The sequence below is a fragment of the Phocoena phocoena genome, chromosome 14 (genome assembly GCF_963924675.1).
Source record: "Phocoena phocoena chromosome 14, mPhoPho1.1, whole genome shotgun sequence".
In the NCBI taxonomy this organism is placed as follows: domain Eukaryota; kingdom Metazoa; phylum Chordata; class Mammalia; order Artiodactyla; family Phocoenidae; genus Phocoena; species Phocoena phocoena.
The window spans coordinates 20,357,681-20,382,373 of NC_089232.1; positions in this window are offsets into that span (position 1 = coordinate 20,357,681).

A 24,693-nucleotide genomic window follows, 5' to 3' on the forward strand; every position below is an offset into this window, starting at 1 on the left:
AAAGCAATCTTGAGAACGAAAAACGGAGCTGGAGGAATCAGGCTCCCTGACTTCAGACTATGCTACAAAGCTACAGTAATCAAGACAGTATGGTACTGTCACAAAAACATAAAGATAATTCAATGGAACAGGATAGAAAGCTCAGAGATAAGCCCATGCACATATGGTCAACTTATCTTTGATAAAGGAGACAGGAATGTACAGTGCAGAAAGGACCGCCTCTTCAATAAGTGGTGCTGGGAAAACTGGACAGGTACATGTAAAACTATGAGATTAGATCACTCCCTAATACCATACACAAAAATAAGCTCAAAATGGATTAAAGACCTAAATGTAAGGCCAGAAACTATCAAACTCTTAGAGGAAAACATAAGCAGAACACTCTATGACATAAATCACAGCAAGATCCTTTTTGACCCACCTCCTAGAGAAATGGAAATAAAAACAGAAATAAACAAATGAGACCTAATGAAACTTCAAAGCTTTTGCACAGCAAAAAACAAGACCAAAAGACAGCTCTCAGAATGGGAGAAAATATTTGCAAATGAAGCAACTGACAAAGGATTAATTTCCAAAATTTACAAGCAGCTCATGCAGCTCAATAACAAAAAAACAAACCACCCAATCCAAAAATGCGCAGAAGACCTAAATAGACATTTCTCCAAAGAAGATATACAGACTGCCAACAAACACATGAAAGAATGCTCAACATGATTAATCATTAGAGAAATGCAAATCAAAACTACAATGAGATATCATCTGACACCAGTCAGAATGGCCATCATCAAAAAATCTAGAAACAATAAATGCTGGAGAGGGTGTGGAGAAAAGGGAACACTCTTGCATTGCTGGTGGGAATGTGAATTGGTTCAGCCACTATGGAGAACAGTATGGTGGTTCCTTAAAAAACTGCAAATAGAGCTACCATATGACCCAGCAATCCCACTACTGGGCATATACCCTGAGAAAACCAAAATTCAAAAATAGTCATGTACCAAAATATTCATTGCAGCTCTATTTACAATAGCCCAGAGATGGAAAGAATCTAAGAGCCCATCATCGGATGAATGGATAAAGAAGATGTGGCACATATATACAATGGAATATTACTCAGCCATAAAAAGAAACAAAATTGAGCTATTTGTAATGAGGTGGATAGACCTAGAGTCTGTCATACAGAGTGAAGTAAGTCAGAAAGAGAAAGACAAATACCGTATGCTAACACATATATATGGAATTTAATTTAAAAAAAGTGTCATGAAGAACCTAAGGGTAAGACAGAAATAAAGACACAGACCTACTGGAGAACGGACTTGAGGATATGGGGAGGGGGAAGGGTGAGCTGTGACAGGGCGAGAGAGAGGCATGTACATATATACACTAACAAACGTAAGGTAGATAGCTAATGGGAAGCAGCTGCAAGGCACAGGGATATCGGCTTGGTGCTTTGTGACCGCCTGGAGGGGTGGGATAGGGAGGGTGGGAGGGAGGGAGACGCAAGAGGGAAGAGATATGGGAACATATGTATATGTATAACTGATTCACTTTGTTATAAAGCAGAAACTAACACACCATTGTAAAGCAATTATATCCCAATAAAGATGTTAAAAAAAAAAAAGACATTAAAAAAAAAAAGAAAGTGAAACAGCCTTATTGCTGATAAGAGAGGAAGTTTTAGTGGTCTAGGTAGAATATCAAACCAACCACAACATTCCGTTAAACTAGAGCCTAATCCAGAGCAAGTCCCTAACTCTGTTTAATTCTATGAAGGCTGAGAGAGGTGAGGAAGTTGCAGAAGAAAAGTTTGAAGCTAGCAGAGGTTGGTTCATAAGGTTTAAGGAAAGAACCCATCTCTATTATATTAAAAGTGAGGGGGACCTTGAAGATGGCGGAAGAGTAAGACGCGGAGATCGCCTTCCTCCCCACGGATACACCAGAAATACATCCACACGTGGAACAACTCCTACAGAACTCCTACTGAAGGCTGGCAGAAGACCTCAGACCTCCCAAAAGGCAAGAAACTCCCCACGTAACTGGGTAGGGCAAAAGAAAAAACAGAGACAAAAGAATAAGAACGGCACCTGCACCAGTGGGAGGGAGCTGTGAAGGAGGAAAAGTTTCCACACACTAGGAAGCCCCTCCGCGGGCGGAGACTGCGGGAGGCAGAGGGGGGAGTTTCGGGACTGCGGAGTAGTGCACAGCGACGGGTGCGGAGGGCAAAGCGGGGAGATTCCTGCACAGACGATCGGTGCCGACCAGCACTCACCAACCCTAGAGGCTTGCTGCTCACCCACCGGGGCGGGCGGGGCTGCGAGCTGAGGCTCGGGTTTTGGTTTTGGACGGAGCTCAGGGAGAGGACTGGGGTTGGCGGCTTGAACATAGCCTGAAGGGGTTAGTGCACCACGACTAGCCGGGAGGGAGTTCGGGGAAAAGCCTGCACCGGCCGAAGAGGCAAGAGACTTTTTCTTCCCTCTTTGTTTCCTGGTGCGCGAGGAGAGGGGTTTAAGAGCGCTGCTTAAAGGAACTCCAGAGACGGGCGCGAGCCGCGGCTAAAAGCGCGAACCCCAGAGACGGGCGCGAGCCGCGGCTGAGGGCGCGAGCCCCCGAGACGGGCGCGAGCCGCGGCTGAAACCGCGGACCCCAGAGACGGGCGGGAGACGCTAAGGCTGCTGCTGCCGCCACCAAGGGGCCTGTGTGCGAGCACAGGTCACTCTCCACACCCCTCTTCCGCGGAGCCTGTGCAGCCCGCCACTGCCAGGTTCCCGGGATCCAGGGACAACTTCCCCGGGACAGCGCACGGCGGGCCTCAGGCTGGTGCAACGTCACGCCGGCCTCTGCCGCAACGTCACGCTGCCTCTGCCGCCGCAGGCCCGCCCCGCACGCAGTGCCCCTCCTTCCGCCATCCCCCAACCCCCGGCCTGAGTGAGCCGGAGGCCCCGAATCAGCGGCTCCTTTAACCCCGTCCTGTCTGAGCAAAAAACAGACGCCCTCCAGAGACCTACACGCAGAGGCAGGGCCAAATCCAAAGCTGAGCTCCTGTGAGCTGTGAGAACAAAGAAGAGAAAGGGAAATCTCTCCCAGCAGCCACAGAAGCAGCGGATTAAAGCTCCACAATCAACTTGATATACCCTGCATCTGTGGAATACCTGAATAGACAAGGAATGATCCCAAATTGAAGAGGTGGAATTTAGGAGCGAGATCTATGATTTTTTTCCCTTTTCCTCTTTTTGTGAATGTGTACGTGTATGCTTCTGTGTGACATCTAGTCTGTATACTCTAGCTTCCACCATTTGTCCTAGGGCTCTATCCGTCCATGACTTTTTTTTAAAAATTCCTTTTCTTAATAATTAAGTTTAATTGTAATAACTTTATTATACTTTACCTTCGTTCTTTCTTTCTTTCCTTCCTTCCCTCCCTCCTTTAGACAACGAATCACCCCAAATTGAGGAGGTGATCTCAGGGAGCAGGATTTATGATTTTTCCCCCTTTACCTCTTTTTGTGAAAGTGTATGTGTATGCTTCTGTGTAAGATTTTCTCTGTATAGCTTTGCTTCCAACATTTGTCCTCAGGTTCTATCCATCCCTTTTTTTTTTTCTAAATATTTTTTAATTCAATAACTATATTATACTTTATTTTATTTTTACTGTATCATCTTTCTTTCTGTCTTTTTTTTCCTTCTTTCCCTCCTTCCTTCCTTCCTCCCTCCCTCCCTCCCTCCTTTCTTTCCTTCTTTGCTTCTTTCTTCCTTCCTTCCTTTCCTCCTTTCCCTCTTTCTTTACTCATACTTCTACTAATTCTCCCTACTTTTTCTCCCTTTTATTCTGAGCTGTGTGGATGAAAGGCTCTTGGTGCTCCAGCCAGGAGTCAGGGCTCTGCCTCTGAGGTAGGAGAGCCAACTTCAGGACACTGGTCAACAAGAGACCTCCCAGCTCCACATAATATTAAACGGTGGAAATATCCCAGAGACCTCCATCTTAACACCAGCACCCAGCTTCACTCAACGACCAGCAAGCCACAGTGCTGGACAACCTATGCCAAACAACTAGCAAAACAGGAACACAACCCCACCCATTAGCAGAGAGGCTGCCTAAAATCATAATAAGGCCACAGACACCCCAAAACACACCACCAGACGTGAACCTGCCCACTAGAGAGACAAGATCCAGCCTCATCCAGCACAACACAGGCACTAGTCCCCTCCACCAGGAAGCCTACACAACCCACTGAAACAACCTTAGCCACTGGAGACAGACATCAAAAACAACGGGAACTACGAACCTGCAGCCTGCAAAAAGGAGACCCCAAACACAGTAAGCAAAATGAGAAGACAGAAAAACACACAGCAGATGAAGGAGCAAGATAAAAACCCACCAGACCTAACAAATGAAGAGGAAATAGGCAATCTACCTGAAAAAGAATTCAGAATAATGATAGTAAGGATGATCCAAAATCTTGGAAGTAGAATGGACAAAATGCAAGAAACAGTTAACAAGGACCTACAAGAACTAAAGATGAAACAAGCAACGATGAACAATGCAATAAATGAAATTAAAATCACTCTAGATAGGATCAATAGCAGAATAACTGAGGCAGAAGAACGGATAAGTGACCTGGAAGATAAAGTAGTGGAAATAACTACTGCAGAGCAGAATAAAGAAAAAAGAATGAAAAGAACTGAGGACAGTCTCAGAGACCTCTGGGACAACATGAAACGCACCAACATTCGAATTATAGGGGTTCCAGAAGAAGAAGAAAGAAAGAAAGGGACTGAGAAAATATTTGAAGAGATTATAGTTGAAAACTTCCCTAATATGGGAAAGGAAATAGTTAATCAAGTCCAGGAAGCACAGAGGGTCCCATACAGGATAAATACAAGGAGAAACACGCCAAGACACATATTAATCAAACTGTCAAAAATTAAATACAAAGAAAGCATATTAAAAGCAGCAAGGGAAAAACAACAAATAACACACAAGGGAATCCCCATAAGGTTAACAGCTGATCTCTCAGCAGAAACCCTACAAGCCAGAAGGGAGTGGCAGGACATACTGAAAGTGATGAAGGAGAATAGCCTGAAACCAAGACTACTCTACCCAGCAAGGATCTCATTCACATTTGATGGAGAAAATAAAACCTTTACAGACAAGCAAAAGCTGAGAGAGTTCAGCACCACCAAACCAGCTTTACAACAAATGCTAAAGGAACTTCTCTAGACACGAAACACAAGAGAAGGAAATGACCTATAGTAGTGAACCCAAAACAATATATAAAATGGAAATAGGAACATACATATCGATAATTACCTTAAATGTAAATGGACTAAATGCTCCCACCAAAAGACACAGATTGGCTGAATGGATACAAAAACAAGACCCTTATATATGCTGTCTACAAGAGACCCACTTCAGAACTAGAGACACATACAGACTGAAAGTAAGGGGATGGAAAAAGATATTCCATGCAAATGGAAACCAAAAGAAAGCTGGAGTAGCAATTCTCATATCAGACAAAATAGACTTTAAAATAAGGACTATTAAAAGGGACAAAGAAGGACACTACATAATGATCAAGGGATCGATCCAAGAAGAAGATATAACAATTGTAAATATTTATGCACCCAACATAGGAGCACCTCAATACATAAGGCAAATACTAACAACCATAAAAGGGGAGATCAACAGTAACACATTCATAGTAGGAGACTTTAACACCCCACTTTCACCCATGGACAGATCATCCAAAATGAAAATAAATAAGGAAACACAAGCTTTAAATGATACATTAAACAAGATGGACTTAATTGATATTTATAGGACACTCCATCCAAAAACAACAGAATACACATTTTTCTCAAGTGCTCATGGAACATTCTCCAGGATAGATCATATCTTGGGTCACAAATCAAGCCTTGGTAAATTTAAGAAAACTGAAATTGTATCAAGTATCTTTTCCGACCACAATGCCATGAGACTAGATATCAATTACAGGAAAAGATCTGTAAAAAATACAAACACATGGAGGCTAAACAATACACTACTTAATAATGAAGTGATCACTGAAGAAATCAAAGAGGAAATAAAAAAATACCTAGAAACAAATGACAATGGAGACACAACGACCCAAAACCTATGGGATGCAGCAAAAGCAGTCCTAAGGGGGAAGTTTATAGCAATACAAGCCCACCTTAAGAAGCAGGAAACATCTCGAATAAACAACCTAACCTTGCACCTCAAGCAATTAGAGAAAGAAGAACAAAAAAACCCCAAAGCTAGCAGAAGGAAAGAAATCATAAAAATCAGATCAGAAATAAATGAAAAAGAAATGAAGGAAACAATAGCAAAGATCAATAAAACTAAAAGCTGGTTCTTTGAGAAGATAAACAAAATAGATAAACCACTAGCCAGACTCATCAAGAAAAAAAGGGAGAAGACTCAAATCAATAGAATTAGAAATGAAAAAGGAGAAGTAACAACTGACACTGCAGAAATAAAAAAAATCATGAGAGATTACTACAAGCAACTCTATGCCAATAAAATGGACAATCTGGAAGAAATGGACAAATTCTTAGAAATGCACAACCTGCCAAGACTGAATCAGGAAGAAATAGAAAATATGAACAGACCAATCACAAGCACTGAAATTGAAACTGTGATTAAAAACCTTCCAACAAACAAAAGCCCAGGACCAGATGGCTTCACAGGTGAATTCTATCAAACGTTTAGAGAAGAGCTAACACCTATCCTTCTCAAACTCTTCCAAAATATAGCAGAGGGAGGAACACTCCCAAATTCCTTCTACGAAGCCACCATCACCTTGATACCAAAACCAGACAAGGATGTCACAAAGAAAGAAAACTACAGGCCAATATCACTGATGAACATAGATGCAAAAATCCTCAACAAAATACTAGCAAACAGAATCCAACAGCACATTAAAAGGATCATACACCATGATCAAGTGGGGTTTATTCCAGGAATGCAAGGATTCTTCAATATACGCAAATCTATCAATGTGATAAACCATATTAACAAATTGAAGGAGAAAAACCATATGATCATCTCAATAGATGCAGAGAAAGCTTTCGACAAAATTCAACACCCATTTATGATAAAAACCCTCCAGAAAGTAGGCATAGAGGGAACTTTCCTAAACATAATAAAAGCCATATATGACAAGCCCACAGCAAACATCATCCTCAATGGTGAAAAACTGAAAGCATTTCCACTAAGATCAGGAACAAGACAAGGTTGCCCACTCTCACCACTCTTATTCAACATAGTTTTGGAAGTTTTAGCCACAGCAATCAGAGAAGAAAAGGAAATAAAAGGAATCCAAATCGGAAAAGAAGAAGTAAAGCTGTCACTGTTTGCAGATGACATGATACTATACATAGAGAATCCTAAAGATGCTACCAGAAAACTACTAGAGCTAATCAATGAATTTGGTAAAGTAGCAGGATACAAAATTAATGCACAGAAATCTCTGGCATTCCTATATACTAATGATGAAAAATCTGAAAGTGAAATCAAGAAAACACTCCCATTTACCATTGCAACAAAAAGAATAAAATATCTAGGAATAAACCTACCTAAGGATACGAAAGACCTGTATGCAGAAAATTATAAGACACTGATGAAAGAAATTAAAGATGATACAAATAGATGGAGAGATATACCATGTTCTTGGATGGGAAGAATCAACATTGTGAAAATGACTCTACTACCCAAAGCAATCTACAGATTCAATGCAATCCCTATCAAACTACCACTGGCATTTTTCACAGAACTAGAACAAAAAATTTCGCAATTTGTATGGAAACACAAAAGACCCCGAATAGCCAAAGCAATCTTGAGAACGAAAAAAGGAGCTGGAGGAATAAGGCTCCCTGACTTCAGATTATATTACAAAGCAACAGTAATCAAGACAGTATGGTACTGGCACAAAAACAGAAAGATAGATCAGTGGAACAGGATAGAAAGCCCAGAGATAAACCCACGCACATATGGACACCTCATCTTTGATAAAGGAGGCAGGAATGTACAGTGGAGAAAGGACAGCCTCTTCAATAAATGGTGCTGGGAAAACTGGACAGGTACATGTAAAAGTATGAGATTAGATCACTCCCTAACACCATACACAAAAATAAGCTCAAAATGGATTAAAGACCTAAATGTAAGGCCAGAAACTATCAAACTCTTAGAAGAAAACATAGGAAGAACACTCTATGACATAAATCACAGCAAGATCCTTTCTGACCCACCTCCTAGAGTAATGGAAATAAAAACAAAAATAAACAAATGGGACCTAATGAAACTTCAAAGCTTTTGCACAGCAAAGGAAACAATAACCAAGACCAAAAGACAACCCTCAGAATGGGAGAAAACATTTGCAAATGAAGCAACTGACAAAGGATTAATCTCCAAAATTTACAAGCAGCTCATGCAGCTCAATAACAAAAAAACAAACAACCCCATCCAAAAATGGGCAGAAGACCTAAATAGACATTTCTCCAAAGAAGATATACAGAATGCCAACAAACACATGAAAGAATGCTCAACATCATTAATCATTAGAGAAATGCAAATCAAAACTACAATGAGATATCATCTCACACCAGTCAGAATGGCCATCATCAAAAAATCAAGAAACAATAAATGCTGGAGAGGGTGTGGAGAAAAGGGGACACTCTTGCACTGCTGGTGGGAATGTGAATTGGTTCAGCCACTGTGGAGAACAGTATGGAGGTTCCTTAAAAAACTACAAATAGAATTACCATATGACCCAGCAATCCCACTACTTGGCATATACCCTGAGAAAACCAAAATTCAAAGAGAGTCATGTACCAAAATGTTCATTGCAGCTCTATTTACAATAGCCAGGACATGGAAACAACCTAAGCGCCCATCATCGGATGAATGGATAAAGAAGATGTGGCACATATACACAATGGAATATTACTCAGCCTTAAAAAGAAATGAAATTGAGCTATTTGTAATGAGATGGATAGACCTAGAATCTGTCATACAGAGTGAAGTAAGTCAGAAAGAAAAAGACAAATACCGTATGCTAACACATATATATGGAATTTAAGGGAAAAAAATGTCATGAAGAACCTAGGGGTAAGATAGGAATAAAGACGCAGACCTACTGGAGAACGGACTTAAGGATATGGGGAGGGGGAAGGGTGAGTTTTGACAGGGCGAGAGAGAGTCATGGACATATACACACTAACAAACGTAGTAAGGTAGATAGCTGGGGGGAAGCAGCCGCAAGGCACAGGGATATTAGCTCGGTGCTTTGGAACAGCCTGGAAGGGTGGGATGGGGAGAGTGGGAGGAAAGGAGACGCAAGAGGGAAGACATATGGGAACATATGTATATGTATAACTGATTCACTTTGTTATAAAGCAGAAACTAACACACCATTGTAAAGCAATTATACCCCAATAAAGATGTTTAAAAAAAAAAAAAATAAAAAAAAAAATAAAAGTGAAAGGCTAAGTAGCAAATGCTGATGCAGAATCTACAGCAAATTATCCAGGAGATCGACCTAAGATAATTAATGAAGGTGGCTACACTAAACAACAGAGTTTCAATGAAGATGAAACAGCCTTCTTTTGGAAGAAGATGCCATCATAGCTAGAGAGTAGCCTGGCTTCAAAGTTCCAAAGGGCAGACTGACTTTATTCTTAGGGGCTAATGCAGTTGGTGACTTTAAGTTGAAGCTACTGCTCATTTACCATTCTGAAAATCCTAGAGCCTTTAAGAATTATTTTAACTCAACTCTGTCTGTGCTCTACAAGTGGAACTACAAAGTCTGGATGACAGCACATCTGTTTACAAGGTGGTTTACTGAATATTTTAAGCCCACTGTTGAGAGTTACTGCTCAGAAACAAAAATTCCTCTCAAAATATTACTGCTTGTTGACAATGCACCTGGTCACCCAAGAGGTATAAATTCCCAAGATTGTGTAAAATCCCAATTCCCCTAGTAAACCCCTTTGTGCTTGACATGGTTTCTGTTTCTTGTCCTTGAATTCTGTTAACTATGGCTACTTAAATCTAAATTTTCTTGGTTTTTTAAGATGCTTTCCCAATAAATATGTTCAAATTACCTAAGATTACTAACAACCAAAGATTTCAGCTGCATATAGACTTGGGATAGCGGACACCAGAACAATTCTTCTATTGTCCACTGTCACACTGATGTGACATTATAGTCTTTTTATAGTCACTTTGTCATGGGCTTCAAAACAGTATGCAAGTTGAACTATAAATAAAACACATAGTAATTAGAATAAAATAATAGACTTAAAAGAAGCAAAGTTCTGACCTGTGCACAGAGTAGGCACATAACATGTTATTGTTTAAAGCCTAGGACCTATGTGTAAAAATCTCCAAAATTTCAAATCTTTGCATTTCAAAAACATCAATAACCATTGATCATACTCTTTTTTCTCCTCTTGTGCTCTGTTGTAATAGTCCTTCCATGTAACAATAGCTCCTTTGTTGCTTAGCTGTCTGAATGGTGGATGGTCATGTTTTCAGCAGAAATTATTGGGAGAGGAAGGGAAACATCAACTGAAGTCTCCAAATACTAAACATATAACGTATTGATGCAATTTAAGGTGGAAGCTCTTTTCTGGTTGTCCTTATAGCCCTGTTGACTCCAATTGACTTTATCATCAAAGACTCAGGATTGGACATGAGGCACTCAATGACAAGTGGCTACAGAGGAGTATCAGAGCCCCAGTCTCCAAAGAAAATAAAAAAACCAACCCAGACACAGAATTACCCACAGCAAGGGCAGGTAAGTGTTTCAGTGCACAAGATCAAAGAATTTGCCAAACTTTGGCATTTTCATACAAGCCTGAATTCTGATTCTATAGGAAGGGTAAGAGAGCAAGAAGTTGTGGAGAGTATATATACTATACACAGTCAGAGCAATATCGAGATCTGGGAATATCAAGGCATGTCTCTACAGAATGGTTGGAAATATTGAAGACAAGACACAGCATATTTTATTGATGGTATTGGAAAGAACTAGGCCACCAGATGAGTGAGCTGGGCTTCAGTCTTAGAATATTAAGCAAGCAAACAGCAGAATACAGAGGAAGGACCAACACATAAAACGACATTTATAATCATGATTAGATGGGCAGGTATGGGCATTCCTTGCAGAGGAAACCAAGACCTGGACGCTGGAGTAGATCTTGCTTTCTTGTTCATGCCCACTCTCCACATATCCCCACTTCTGGGTAAAGGGAACACTAATCTAATTGGGTCAGACTGCAGAATAATGATTTTGCTATAGTTACTTATAAACGGGGTCACAGTGCTTCAGAAGTCAATAAACATAGACATACCTCACTCTGTTTTCTTTTCTTTCTCTAATTCTCAGGCATTTCTTTTCACTCAAATAATGGATCAAACTGAGTCGGGTTTCACCTCCTTGGAGTAGATGTAGTTATCTTATATTTTCTCTTCTGCAATAACAAAACAAAACCAACATTGTTTAAAGTTGGTACTGACTGATGTTAAGATTTAGTGTTTTCTTAGACCTCAGCCCTAAGCCCTGTTTATCAGAAAGCCCTTCATTGACTATGGGTACAAGGCTAGATCATAATAAATAAGTGATGTCTTATTTCTCATTTGCCATTATTCTTTTTTTTTTGTGGTACGTGGTCCTCTCACTGTTGTGGCCTCTCTCCCGTTGTGGAGCACAGGCTCCGGACACGCAGGCTCAGCGGCCATGGCTCACGGGCCCAGTCGCTCCGTGGCATGTGGGATCTTCCTGGACCGGGGCGCGAACCCGTGTCCCCTGCATCAGCAGGCGGACTCTCAACCACTGTCATTTGCCATTATTCTTTTATAAGTATATTCTTAATCTATGAAATCATAGAGAGGAAGGATGGTAAGATGAAAAAGAGATTCAAGCATCCCAGGATCTCCTGAATATAATACTATATTAATACCATCTAATAGGACTCCAGTCTTTTGTGTTTAAAATGTAGTTCCAGGACATATTGTGTGCCTAAAGATCAGGAAAATGGACAGGAGTTGATATCAATTGGCATGTCATCCTTATAAAGGAAATCATGAGAACGAATAACAGGACAGAGATCAGACTGAGAATAAGAGAATGAGGGAGACCATGAAACATGCTTACATTTAAGGGAGCAATAAGAAACAGAGCACATAACAGAAGAGAACCAGTCAGAGCAATGCAGAGGGGCCCCAACATGCCATGTAAGTCAATATAAAAGAGAATAAAGAATAAAGAAGCTGTCAACTTGTTTACATGCTACAGAGATAAAGTGGGGTTGTGAAAAAAGGAAAGGCTAATTAGATTAGCAACTAAAGTATTATGGATAACTTTGGAGATGCAATTTTAGTAGAATGATGGAAGCATAAACAATAGTTAAGAATTAGAACTGAAACAAGGAAATGGAGGCCAAAAACTAGTGGGAGCAGAGAAGGGAGAAGTTTCTTGAGGAGGGATAAGAAAGTGATGAAACCAATAACATGGGGGTAGAGTCAAAGGAAGAACATTATACCATTAAAAATAATTTTAAGGAATTGTTGTTTGAGGAAAAGGGTCCAGTAGAAATATACTACATAATTATGCAAAAACTGTAGTGGAATCCAGCAAGATTCTGATGGACTCAATGTCTACATTACTACAAGCTAAAGTTTACTGGCCTAACAATTTTGGTAGCTACTCAGTTAAATGAGGATTTTGCTTTAGTTTTTAACTTATTAGTTACTTAATATTCAAACCACATTTAGTTACCTACTTCCATATAACAAATTACCCCCTAAAACATGACTACTTAAAGTAGCCATTTATTATTCTCATGGTTTTCTGGGTTGGCTGAGGTGAACAGGTTGGTCCTCACTCAGGGCTGAGCATGGTTGTAATGAGATGGTGGCGGGGGTTGGAGTCATCTGAAGGCCCAAATGGGTCGAATGTCCAAGACGGCCAACTCATGTGATGCTGGCCAAAGGCTAAGAGCTCAACGGGGGCTGACCACCAGACCACATTGTCTCTCTGGGTGGCTTGGGCCTCTCCCAGCATGCCACCCAGGTTCCCAGATGGAGTGTTACAGATAAGTGCTCCAAGAGGCTCCAGAGGGTGATACAAGACATCTTGTTAGCTAGGCTTAGGAGACCCAGGATGCCTACTATGTCTTACTGATCCAGCAAACCATTCAGGCCATTCCTGATTCAAGGCTGATGGAATTAGTCTCTGCCAGTTTTGTGAGAAGCAGCATGTGTGTATGGGAAAGAAAGTCTTGATGGAGTTCCTCTTATAGAACTTCTGCCACGCCTACTTAAGATTAAAACTATTAAAGATAGGTTATTTTGCAATACGTAGAATATTCCCAATCTTTCTTCCCCCTTAGACTTGCTATCAGCCTCTTACTGATTTCACATTAATCATCAAATCTACTGTTACGGGATGAAAACAGAAACTGGTTAAATCCCCAAATAGTTAAGATAATTGCTTACATGTTAGTGCATCTGTTAAATTATTTAGGAGTTACTGGCCAAGTTGAACAAAAAGTAACATATTTGTGTATATATTTTCCTCTTATTAACCAAGATAATTAAGCAGAAACTCTATGAAGTAAATATATACCTACTCCTTCTGTATATGGGGCTATCCATGTATAGCCATGTATAGCTTGATTGGCTAAAACAATTTTCTTCAAAATTGTTGCTACAAATCAGGCCTAAAATATTGCTCTCTATTTAAATTATATTAGTTACTAAATACTAAATACTGTACTAATACTAAACACAAATACTAAAGTTACTCTTGACTGAATTTTCAGCCTATTAACACAATCAAATTATTTTAAATATTGATTTTCTTTTATTTGAGTCATAATTATTCTAAATCAATTCCTATGCTTTCTCTGGTCAAGAATTTTTCTGCTTTCTAATTGTAACATAGTTACCAGAAAAACCTCATCAGTTTCTCTAAGTTTAATATTATTTCCTCTAAGAAATAGTTTATGAGGTATACAAGATGAAAAATTTATTAATTTCCTATTTAGAGAGAGAGGCTTATTCATGAGACTTTTCCTGTGAAAATCATATTTCAAAACATGAAAAGAGATTCACGGGACTGAAATAAAGGTAAGATGCTTCCTACACTGAGGAATGAGACCCTACCTGAGCTACTGGGGGATTTTGCCTCCTCCAATGCTACCATCCAGCTCACTCAAAGTCATCAGGTAGAGAAAGCAATGGCTTGGCAGTCAGTCTTTGTTATTGTCAATGTCATGGAATGCTCTGTGCCTCTTTTTCCTCACCCAAACAGGGTTAATAAAACCTAACTTTGTTTTAATGTGGTCATCAGGATGATCAAATGAAATGAAATGTCAAAGCAATTTGCAAACTTAAAAGCACTATAAAAAAATGTAGCTTTTTATGATTGTCCCCAAATAAGTTTGTAATGTGCACAGGGCATAGTATGTTAATTTGTTAGGTAGAAACACTTTTGTTAAGCATGAATGGCAACACTATAACATGAATCTCAAAGCTACTTATTTCTTGCTATCCCTTAGTTTAAAATAGCTCCTCTCTTAGATGCACAGTCCCCAAATAAATTGTATGCTGTGATTCTATCATTTATTTGAATTAAAAGAAAAATTTTATTGTTTTTTATTAGTATAAAAGCATTGCTTGACCATAGTAGGTAAATTTAAATGTACAAGTAGGTTTTAAAAAGGAAGTGTATTGGGGGACCTTGAAGATGGCGGAAGAGTAAGACGCGGAGATCGCCTTCCTCCCCACGGATACACCAGAAATACATCCACACGTGGAACAACTCCTACAGAACTCCTACTGAAGGCTGGCAGAAGACCTCAGACCTCCCAAAAGGCAAGAAACTCCCCACGTACCTGGGTAGGGCAAAAGAAAAAAAGAAAAAACAGAGACAAAAGAATAAGGACGGCACCTGCACCAGTGGGAGGGAGCTGTGAAGGAGGAAAAGTTTCCACACACTAGGAAGCCCCTCCACGGGCGGAGACTGCGGGAGGCGGAGGGGGGAGTTTCGGGACCGCGGAGTAGTGCACAGCGACGGGTGCGGAGGGCAAAGCGGGGAGATTCCTGCACATACGATCGGTGCCGACCAGCACTCACCAACCCAAGAGGCTTGTCTGCTCACCCGCTGGGGCGGGCGGGGCTGCGAGCTGAGGCTCGGGTTTCGGTTTTGGACGGAGCTCAGGGAGAGGACTGGGGTTGGCAGCTTGAACATAGCCTGAAGGGGTTAGTGCACCACGACTAGCCGGGAGGGAGTTCGGGGAAAAGCCTGCACCTGCCGAAGAGGCAAGAGACTTTTTCTTCCCTCTTTGTTTCCTGGTGCGTGAGGAGAGGGGTTTAAGAGAGCCGCTTAAAGGATCTCCAGAGACGGGCGCGAGCCGCGGCTAAAAGCGCAAACCCCAGAGACGGGCGCGAGCCGCGGCTAAAAGCGCGGACCCCAGAGACGGGCGGGAGATGCTAAGGCTGCTGCTGCCGCCACCAAGGGGCCTGTGTGCGAGCACAGGTCACTCTCCACACCCCTCTTCCGCGGAGCCTGTGCAGCCCGCCACTGCCAGGTTCCCGGGATCCAGGGACAACTTCCCTGGGAGAACGCACGGCGGGCCTCAGGCTGGTGCAACGTCACGCCTACCTCTGCCGCAACATCATGCTGCCTCTGCCGCTGCAGGCCCGCCCCGCACGCAGTGCCCCTCCTTCCCCCATCCCCCAACCCCCGGCCTGAGTGAGCCGGAGGCCCCGAATCAGCGGCTCCTTTAACCCCGTCCTGTCTGAGCGAAAAAACAGACGCCCTCCAGCGACCTACACGCAGAGGCAGGGCCAAATCCAAAGCTGAGCTCCTGTGAGCTGTGAGAACAAAGAAGAGAAAGGGAAATCTCTCCCAGCAGCCACAGAAGTAGCGGATTAAAGCTCCACAATCAACTTGATGTACCCTGCATCTGTGGAATACCTGAATAGACAAGGAATGATCCCAAATTGAAGAGGGGGAATTTAGGAGCGAGATCTATGATGTTTTTCCCCTTTTCCTCTTTTTGTGAATGTGTACGTGTATGCTTCTGTGTGAGATCTTGTCTGTATACTCTTGCTTCCACCATTTGTCCTAGGGCTCTATCCGTCCATGATTTTTTTTTAAAAATTATTTTTCTTAATAATTAAGTTTAATTGTAATAACTTTATTATACTTTACCTTCGTTCTTTCTTTCTTTCCTTCCTTCCTTCCCTCCTTTAGACAACGAATCACCCCAAATTGAGGAGGTGGTCTCTGGGAGCAGGATTTATGATTTTTCCCCCTTTACCTCTTTTTGTGAAGGTGTATGTGTATGCTTCTGTGTAAGATTTTCTCTGTATAGCTTTGCTTCCAACATTTGTCCTAAGGTTCTATCCGTCCCTTTTTTTTTTTTCTAAATATTTTTAATTCAATAACTATATTATACTTTATTTTATTTTTACTGTATCATCTTTCTTTCTGTCTTATTTCCTTCTTTCCCTCCTTCCTTCCTCCCTCCCTCCCTCCCTCCCTCCTTTCTTTCCTTCTTTGCTTCTTTCTTCCTTCCTTCCTTTCCTCCTTTCCTTCTTTCTTTACTCATACTTCTACTAATTCTCTCTACTTTTTCTCCCTTTTATTCTGAGCTGTGTGGATGAAAGGCTCTTGGTGCTCCAGCCAGGAGTCAGGGCTCTGCCTCTGAGGTAGGAGAGCCAACTTCAGGACACTGGTCAACAAGAGACCTCCCAGCTCCACATAATATTAAACGGTGGAAATCTCCCAGAGACGTCCATCTTAACACCAGGACCCAGCTTCACTCAACGACCAGCAAGCCACAGTGCTGGACAACCTATGCCAAACAACTAGCAAAACAGGAGCACAACCCCACCCATTAGCAGAGAGGCTGCCTAAAATCATAATAAGGCCACAGACACCCCAAAACACACCACCAGATGTGAACCTGCCCACTAGAGAGACAAGATCCAGCCTCATCCAGCACAACACAGGCACTAGTCCCCTCCACCAGGAAGCCTACACAACCCACTGAAACAACCTTAGCCACTGGAGACAGACATCAAAAACAACGGGAACTACGAAAGTGCAGCCTGCAAAAAGGAGACCCCAAACACAGTAAGATAAGCAAAATGAGAAGACAGAAAAACACACAGCAGATGAAGGAGCAAGATAAAAACCCACCAGACCTAACAAATGAAGAGGTAATAGGCAATCTACCTGAAAAAGAATTCAGGATAATGATAGTAAGGATGATCCGAAATCTTGGAAGTAGAATGGACAAAATGCAAGAAACAGTTAACAAGGACCTACAAGAACTAAAGATGAAACAAGCAACGATGAACAATGCAATAAATGAAATTAAAACCACTCTAGATAGGATCAATAGCAGAATAACTGAGGCAGAAGAACGGATAAGTGACCTGGAAGATAAAGTAGTGGAAATAACTACTGCAGAGCAGAATAAAGAAAAAAGAATGAAAAGAACTGAGGACAGTCTCAGAGACCTCTGGGACAACATGAAACGCACCAACATTTGAATTATAGGGGTTCCAGAAGAAGAAGAAAGAAAGAAAGAGACTGAGAAAATATTTGAAGAGATTATAGTTGAAAACTTCCCTAATATGGGAAAGGAAATAGTTAATCACGTCCAGGAAGCACAGAGAGTCCCATACAGGATAAATACAAGGAGAAACACGCCAAGACACATATTAATCAAACTGTCAAAAATTAAATACAAAGAAAGCATATTAAAAGCAGCAAGAGAAAAACAACAAATAACACACAAGGGAATCCCCATAAGGTTAACAGTTGATCTCTCAGCAGAAACCCTACAAGCCAGAAGGGAGTGGCAGGACATACTGAAAGTGATGAAGGAGAAAAGCCTGCAACCAAGACTACTCTACCCAGCAAGGATCTCATTCACATTTGATGGAGAAATTAAAACCTTTACAGACAAGCAAAAGCTGAGAGAGTTCAGCACCACCAAACCAGCTTTACAACAAATGCTAAAGGAATTTCTCTAGACACGAAACACAAGAGCAGGAAACGACCTATAGTAGCGAACCCAAAACAATATAGAAAATGGGAATAGGAACATACATATCGATAATTACCTTAAATGTAAATGGACTAAATGCTCCCACCAAAAGACACAGATTGGCTGAATGGATACAAAAACAAGACCCTTATATATGCTGTCTACAAGAGACCCACCTCAGAACTAGAGACACATACAGACTGAAAGTAAGGGGATGGAAAAAGATATTCCATGCAAATGGAAACCAAAAGAAAGCTGGAGTAGCAATTCTCATATCAGACAAAATAGACTTTAAAATAAGGACTATTAAAAGGGACAAAGAAGGACACTACATAATGATCGAGGGATCGATCCAAGAAGAAGATATAACAATTGTAAATATTTATGCACCCAACATAGGAGCACCTCAATACATAAGGCAAATACTAACAACCATAAAAGGGGAGATCAACAGTAACACATTCATAGTAGGGGACTTTAACACCCCACTTTCACCCATGGACAGATCATCCAAAATGAAAATAAATAAGGAAACACAAGCTTTAAATGATACATTAAACAAGATGGACTTAATTGATATTTATAGGACACTCCATCCAAAAACAACAGAATACACATTTTTCTCAAGTGCTCATGGAACATTCTCCAGGATAGATCATATCTTGGGTCACAAATTAAGCCTTGGTAAATTTAAGAAAACTGAAATTGTATCAAGTATCTTTTCTGACCACAACGCCATGAGACTAGATATCAATTACAGGAAAAGATCTGTGAAAAATACAAACACATGGAGGCTAAACAATACACTACTTAATAATGAAGTGATCACTGAAGAAATCAAAGAGGAAATAAAAAAATACCTAGAAACAAATGACAATGGAGACACAACGACCCAAAACCTATGGGATGCAGCAAAAGCAGTTCTAAGGGGGAAGTTTATAGCAATACAAGCCCACCTTAAGAAGCAGGAAACATCTCGAATAAACAACCTAACCTTGCACCTCAAGCAATTAGAGAAAGAAGAACAAAAAAACCCCAAAGCTAGCAGAAGGAAAGAAATCATAAAAATCAGATCATAAATAAATGAAAAAGAAATGAAGGAGACGATATCAAAGATCAATAAAACTAAAAGTTGGTTCTTTGAGAAGATAAACAAAATAGATAAACCGCTAGCCAGACTCATCAAGAAAAAAAGGGAGAAGACTCAAATCAATAGAATTAGAAATGAAAAAGGAGAAGTAACAACTGACACTGCAGAAATAAAAAAAATTATGAGAGATTACTACAAGCAACTCTATGCCAATAAAATGGACAATCTGGAAGAAATGGACAAATTCTTAGAAATGCACAACCTGCCAAGACTGAATCAGGAAGAAAGAGAAAATATGAACAGACCAATCACAAGCACTGAAATTGAAACTGTGATTAAAAACCTTCCAACAAACAAAAGCCCAGGACCAGATGGCTTCACAGGTGAATTCTATCAAACGTTTAGAGAAGAGCTAACACCTATCCTTCTCGAACTCTTCCAAGATATAGCAGAGGGAGGAACACTCCCAAATTCCTTCTACGAGGCCACCATCACCTTGATACCAAAACCAGACAAGGATGTCACAAAGAAAGAAAACTACAGGCCAATATCACTGATGAACATAGATGCAAAAATCCTCAACAAAATACTAGCAAACAGAATCCAACAGCACATTAAAAGGATCATACACCATGATCAAGTGGGGTTTATTCCAGGAATGCAAGGATTCTTCAATATACGCAAATCTATCAATGTGATAAACCATATTAACAAATTGAAGGAGAAAAACCATATGATCATCTCAATAGATGCAGAGAAAGCTTTCGACAAAATTCTACACCCATTTATGATAAAAACCCTCCAGAAAGTAGGCATAGAGGGAACTTCCCTCAACATAATAAAGGCCATATATGACAAGCCCACAGCCAACATCATCCTCAATGGTGAAAAACTGAAAGCATTTCCACTAAGATCAGGAACAAGACAAGGTTGCCCACTCTCACCACTCTTATTCAACATAGTTTTGGAAGTTTTAGCCACAGCAATCAGAGAAGAAAAGGAAATAAAAGGAATCCAAATCGGGAAAGAAGAAGTGAAGCTGTCACTGTTTGCAGATGACATGATACTATACATAGAGAATCCTAAAGATGCTACCAGAAAACTACTAGAGTTAATCAATGAATTTGGTAAAGTAGCAGGATACAAAATTAATGCACAGAAATCTCTGGCATTCCTATATACTAATGATGAAAAATCTCAAAGTGAAATCAAGAAAACACTCCCATTTACCATTGCAACAAAAAGAATAAAATATCTAGGAATAAACCTACCTAAGGAGACGAAAGACCTGTATGCAGAAAAGTATAAGACACTGATGAAAGAAATTAAAGATGATACAAATAGATGGAGAGATATACCATGTTCTTGGATGGGAAGAATCAACATTGTGAAAATGACTCTACTACCCAAAGCAATCTACAGATTCAATGCAATCCCTATCAAACTACCACTGGCATTTTTCACAGAACTAGAACAAAAAATTTCGCAATTTGTATGGAAACACAAAAGACCCCGAATAGCCAAAGCAATCTTGAGAACGAAAAAAGGAGCTGGAGGAATCAGGCTCCCTGACTTCAGACTATATTACAAAGCAACAGTAATCAAGACAGTATGGTACTGGCACAAAAACAGAAAGATAGATCAGTGGAACAGGATAGAGAGCCCAGAGATAAACTCACGCACATATGGACACCTTATCTTTGATAAAGGAGGCAGGAATGTACAGTGGAGAAAGGACAGCCTCTTCAATAAATGGTGCTGGGAAAACTGGACAGGTACATGTAAAAGTATGAGATTAGATCACTCCCTAACACCATACACAAAAATAAGCTCAAAATGGATTAAAGACCTAAATGTAAGGCCAGAAACTATCAAACTCTTAGAGGAAAACATAGGAAGAACACTCTATGACATAAATCACAGCAAGATCCTTTCTGACCCACCTCCTAGAATAATGGAAATAAAAACAAAAATAAACAAATGGGACCTGATGAAACTTCAAAGCTTTTGCACAGCAAAGGAAACCATAACCAAGACCAAAAGACAACCCTCAGAATGGGAGAAAACATTTGCAAATGAAGCAACTGACAAAGGATTAATCTCCAAAATTTACAAGCAGCTCATGCAGCTCAATAACAAAAAAACAAGCAACCCCATCCAAAAATGGGCAGAAGACCTAAAGACATTTCTCCAAAGAAGATATACAGAATGCCAACAAACACATGAAAGAATGCTCAACATCATTAATCATTAGAGAAATGCAAATCAAAACTACAATGAGATATCATCTGACACCAGTCAGAATGGCCATCATCAAAAAATCTAGAAACAATAAATGCTGGAGAGGGTGTGGAGAAAAGGGGACACTCTTGCACTGCTGGTGGGAATGTGAATTGGTTCAGCCACTATGGAGAACAGTATGGAGGTTCCTTAAAAGACTACAAATAGAATTACCATATGACCCAGCAATCCCACTACTGGGCATATACCCTGAGAAAACCAAAATTCAAAAAGAGTCATGTACCAAAATGTTCATTGTAGCTCTATTTACAAGACCCCGGAGATGGAAACAACCTAAGCGCCCATCATCGGATGAATGGATAAAGAAGATGTGGCACATATACACAATGGAATATTACTCAGCCTTAAAAAGAAATGAAATTGAGCTATTTGTAATGAGATGGATAGACCTAGAGTCTGTCATACATAGTGAAGTAAGTCAGAAAGAAAAAGACAAATACCGTATGCTAACACATATATATGAAATTTAAGGGAAAAAAATGTCATGAAGAACCTAGGGGTAAGACAGGAATAAAGACGCAGACCTACTGGAGAACGGACTTGAGGATATGGGGAGGGGGAAGGGTGAGCTTTGACAGGGCGAGAGAGAGTCATGGACATATACACACTAACAAACGTAGTAAGGTAGATAGCTGGGGGGAAGCAGCCGCAAGGCACAGGGATATTAGCTCGGTGCTTTGTGACAGCCTGGAAGGGTGGGATGGGGAGACTGGGAAGGAGGGAGATGCAAGAGGGAAGACATATGGGAACATATGTATATGTATAGCTGATTCACTTTGTTATAAAGCAGAAACTAACACACCATTGTAAAGCAATTATACCCCAATAAAGATGTTTAAAAAAAAAAAAAGGAAGTGTATTTTTTATGGCACAAAGTAACAACTGTTAGCCATTTGGTCTGTTTTTCTATATATCCATCTATAATCTTCATACAGATAGAGACAGAGATAGAGATATATGACATATGTTTTATTTCCAGCTCTTTTCATATAGCAATACAAACATTTTCTGGCAAAAAAGTATGACCTATGTCGGGGTTCAAATCTCCCTTTTTCTCAAATTCCTGTCAAGATAATACAGGTAATATAAAGAAAAGTTCTGTTCTGTTTAGGAGAAACTATAAAGGATATCACTCAACCAGTGAAAATCTTAAGGAGTTTTCAAGCAAGAATGAGGTAAGAGGGGTGAGGAGAGGGAAAGCAAAGTGCCACAGACGTACCATTGCCTGCCAAGCTCCAGAGAAGCTTCCTGTGGACTCCTATGCCGAGGATGACCCACAGTCACCAGCTGCCTCAGAGAGTGCTTACCTGTAAGAGCATCACTGTCCAACACACCTGGGGAGAAGGCTGTCTATCTTCTATCTGTCTCAGGCAACTGACTCTTTCAGAGGAAGTCCAGATGGATCACCTACTTCTAGCTGGTACCCTGAAAGGAAGATCAATCATGGTGAAACAAAAAAGAACATTACACACACACACACACACACACACACACACACACACACACTTCATTCCTCCTAGCTGTACGTGGCAAGAATTCTACATTTAGTTTCCATGGTTCAGGGTAGGAGCCAGTCAACTGACCCTGACTCATCACTCTCTGAGGTCAAGGCAAGGTCTGCAAAAAGGATTCAGCAGTCTAGCTAACTGCTCATGAAAGCCGTATCAGCTACTGTTTCCAAACAGATCATACATATGTTTTTAAATGCAGAAGTCTCTTGCTTTCTGGACTTACCATTATGGTGTTTTATGTTGATGTTCAAAATAACTCCTTGGAAGAATATATAAACATTACATTGAATGAGCTTTTTTTCAGATATTCACAAGGCTCATAGTTTCATCTCTTTTAGGCAGGACTTTCTTTACCTCTAGAAAAATAGCATTTCCCATCTCTTTCCCTCTTTTACATATTTCTATAGGACTAATCATCATTTAAAATACTATATATTTAGACTATTTCTTTGAGAGTCTTTTGTCTCCCCCAATCCCATTTGAACATAAGCTCTGTGAGGACAGGAATTTTTGTCCTATTTATTTGTTGTTTTCCCATGCCTAGGATTAGCCTGGCCCATAATAGGTAATAAATGTACAGTGTTGAGTAAAAGAATGAACAAGTGGACTCATGTATATGATGCAACTTTGTGTTTGCCTTCCTCTGTGCTTTTAAATTTATTCCTTGGAGCTAGTTTATATCATTCTCCTGAGAGAAATTTGTGGGAGGCCCTATAACCCTTTGGATTGCTCTTAGGTGATATAAGGTCCTCTGATTACTCTGAGTCATAAAGCATAGTTTTATCTCTCATTTCAGAAATTCATGTATCCAGTTCAATGCAATATTCAAAAACGTAAAACCAGGATTTAAAGGTAGAACTTCACTTCTCCCCCAGTTTAAGCCCACTGAAGTAGGAAAGAGGAAAATGTTTGCAAAGGCAGGTTGTATTACTCGTTTTAGGTTTGCTCTATGTGGTACCCTTTGTGTGAAAGGATGAAACATCCCGCCCTGTTGAATTCAGGAACACTGAAGTGATGATTATCCCTTGTGTAATTCTCATCTCTTGACTGTGGGCTGCATCTTGACTGTGGACTTGCTTGAAATGAATAGAAGAGTCATACAACATCACTTGCATTATAAGATTATGAAAGACTCTGACTTCTAGCTTGTTGGCATTCTCTCTTTGGCTCTTCATGCATGTTTGTTCTGGTGGAGAGGGGCACCTGGCAAGGAACCAAGGGCAACCTCTAGCAACTGACACTTTCAGTCCAACAGCCCATGGGGTACTGAATCCCACTAGTAACCACTGAGTGAGCTCAAGAGCAGATCCTGTCCCATTTGACATCTGGAATGACTGTGGTCCTGGCTGACACTGATTGCAGTTCTTAAGAGACCTTGAAGAAGAGGACTCAGCTAAGCTATGCCTGATTATTGACCCACGAATACTAATAGATTATGATTGTGTGTTGTTTTAAACTACTGAATTCTGGGGTAATTTGTTACACAGTATTAGATAACCAGTAGACAAGGGGACTTGCTTTGGAAAGATGTTTGTCGTTTCTACCAGAAGTTTTAAAAGTTAGTATATTGTCAAACATGTTTCTTTTTGCTTTACCATGTTGACTGGTGATGTTTTAGATGGAGACTGGATTCTACCATGAAGACACACAGAACAGAGCCGCAGCCAAACTGCAATGGACACCTTGTACACACGAGAAATAAACCTTT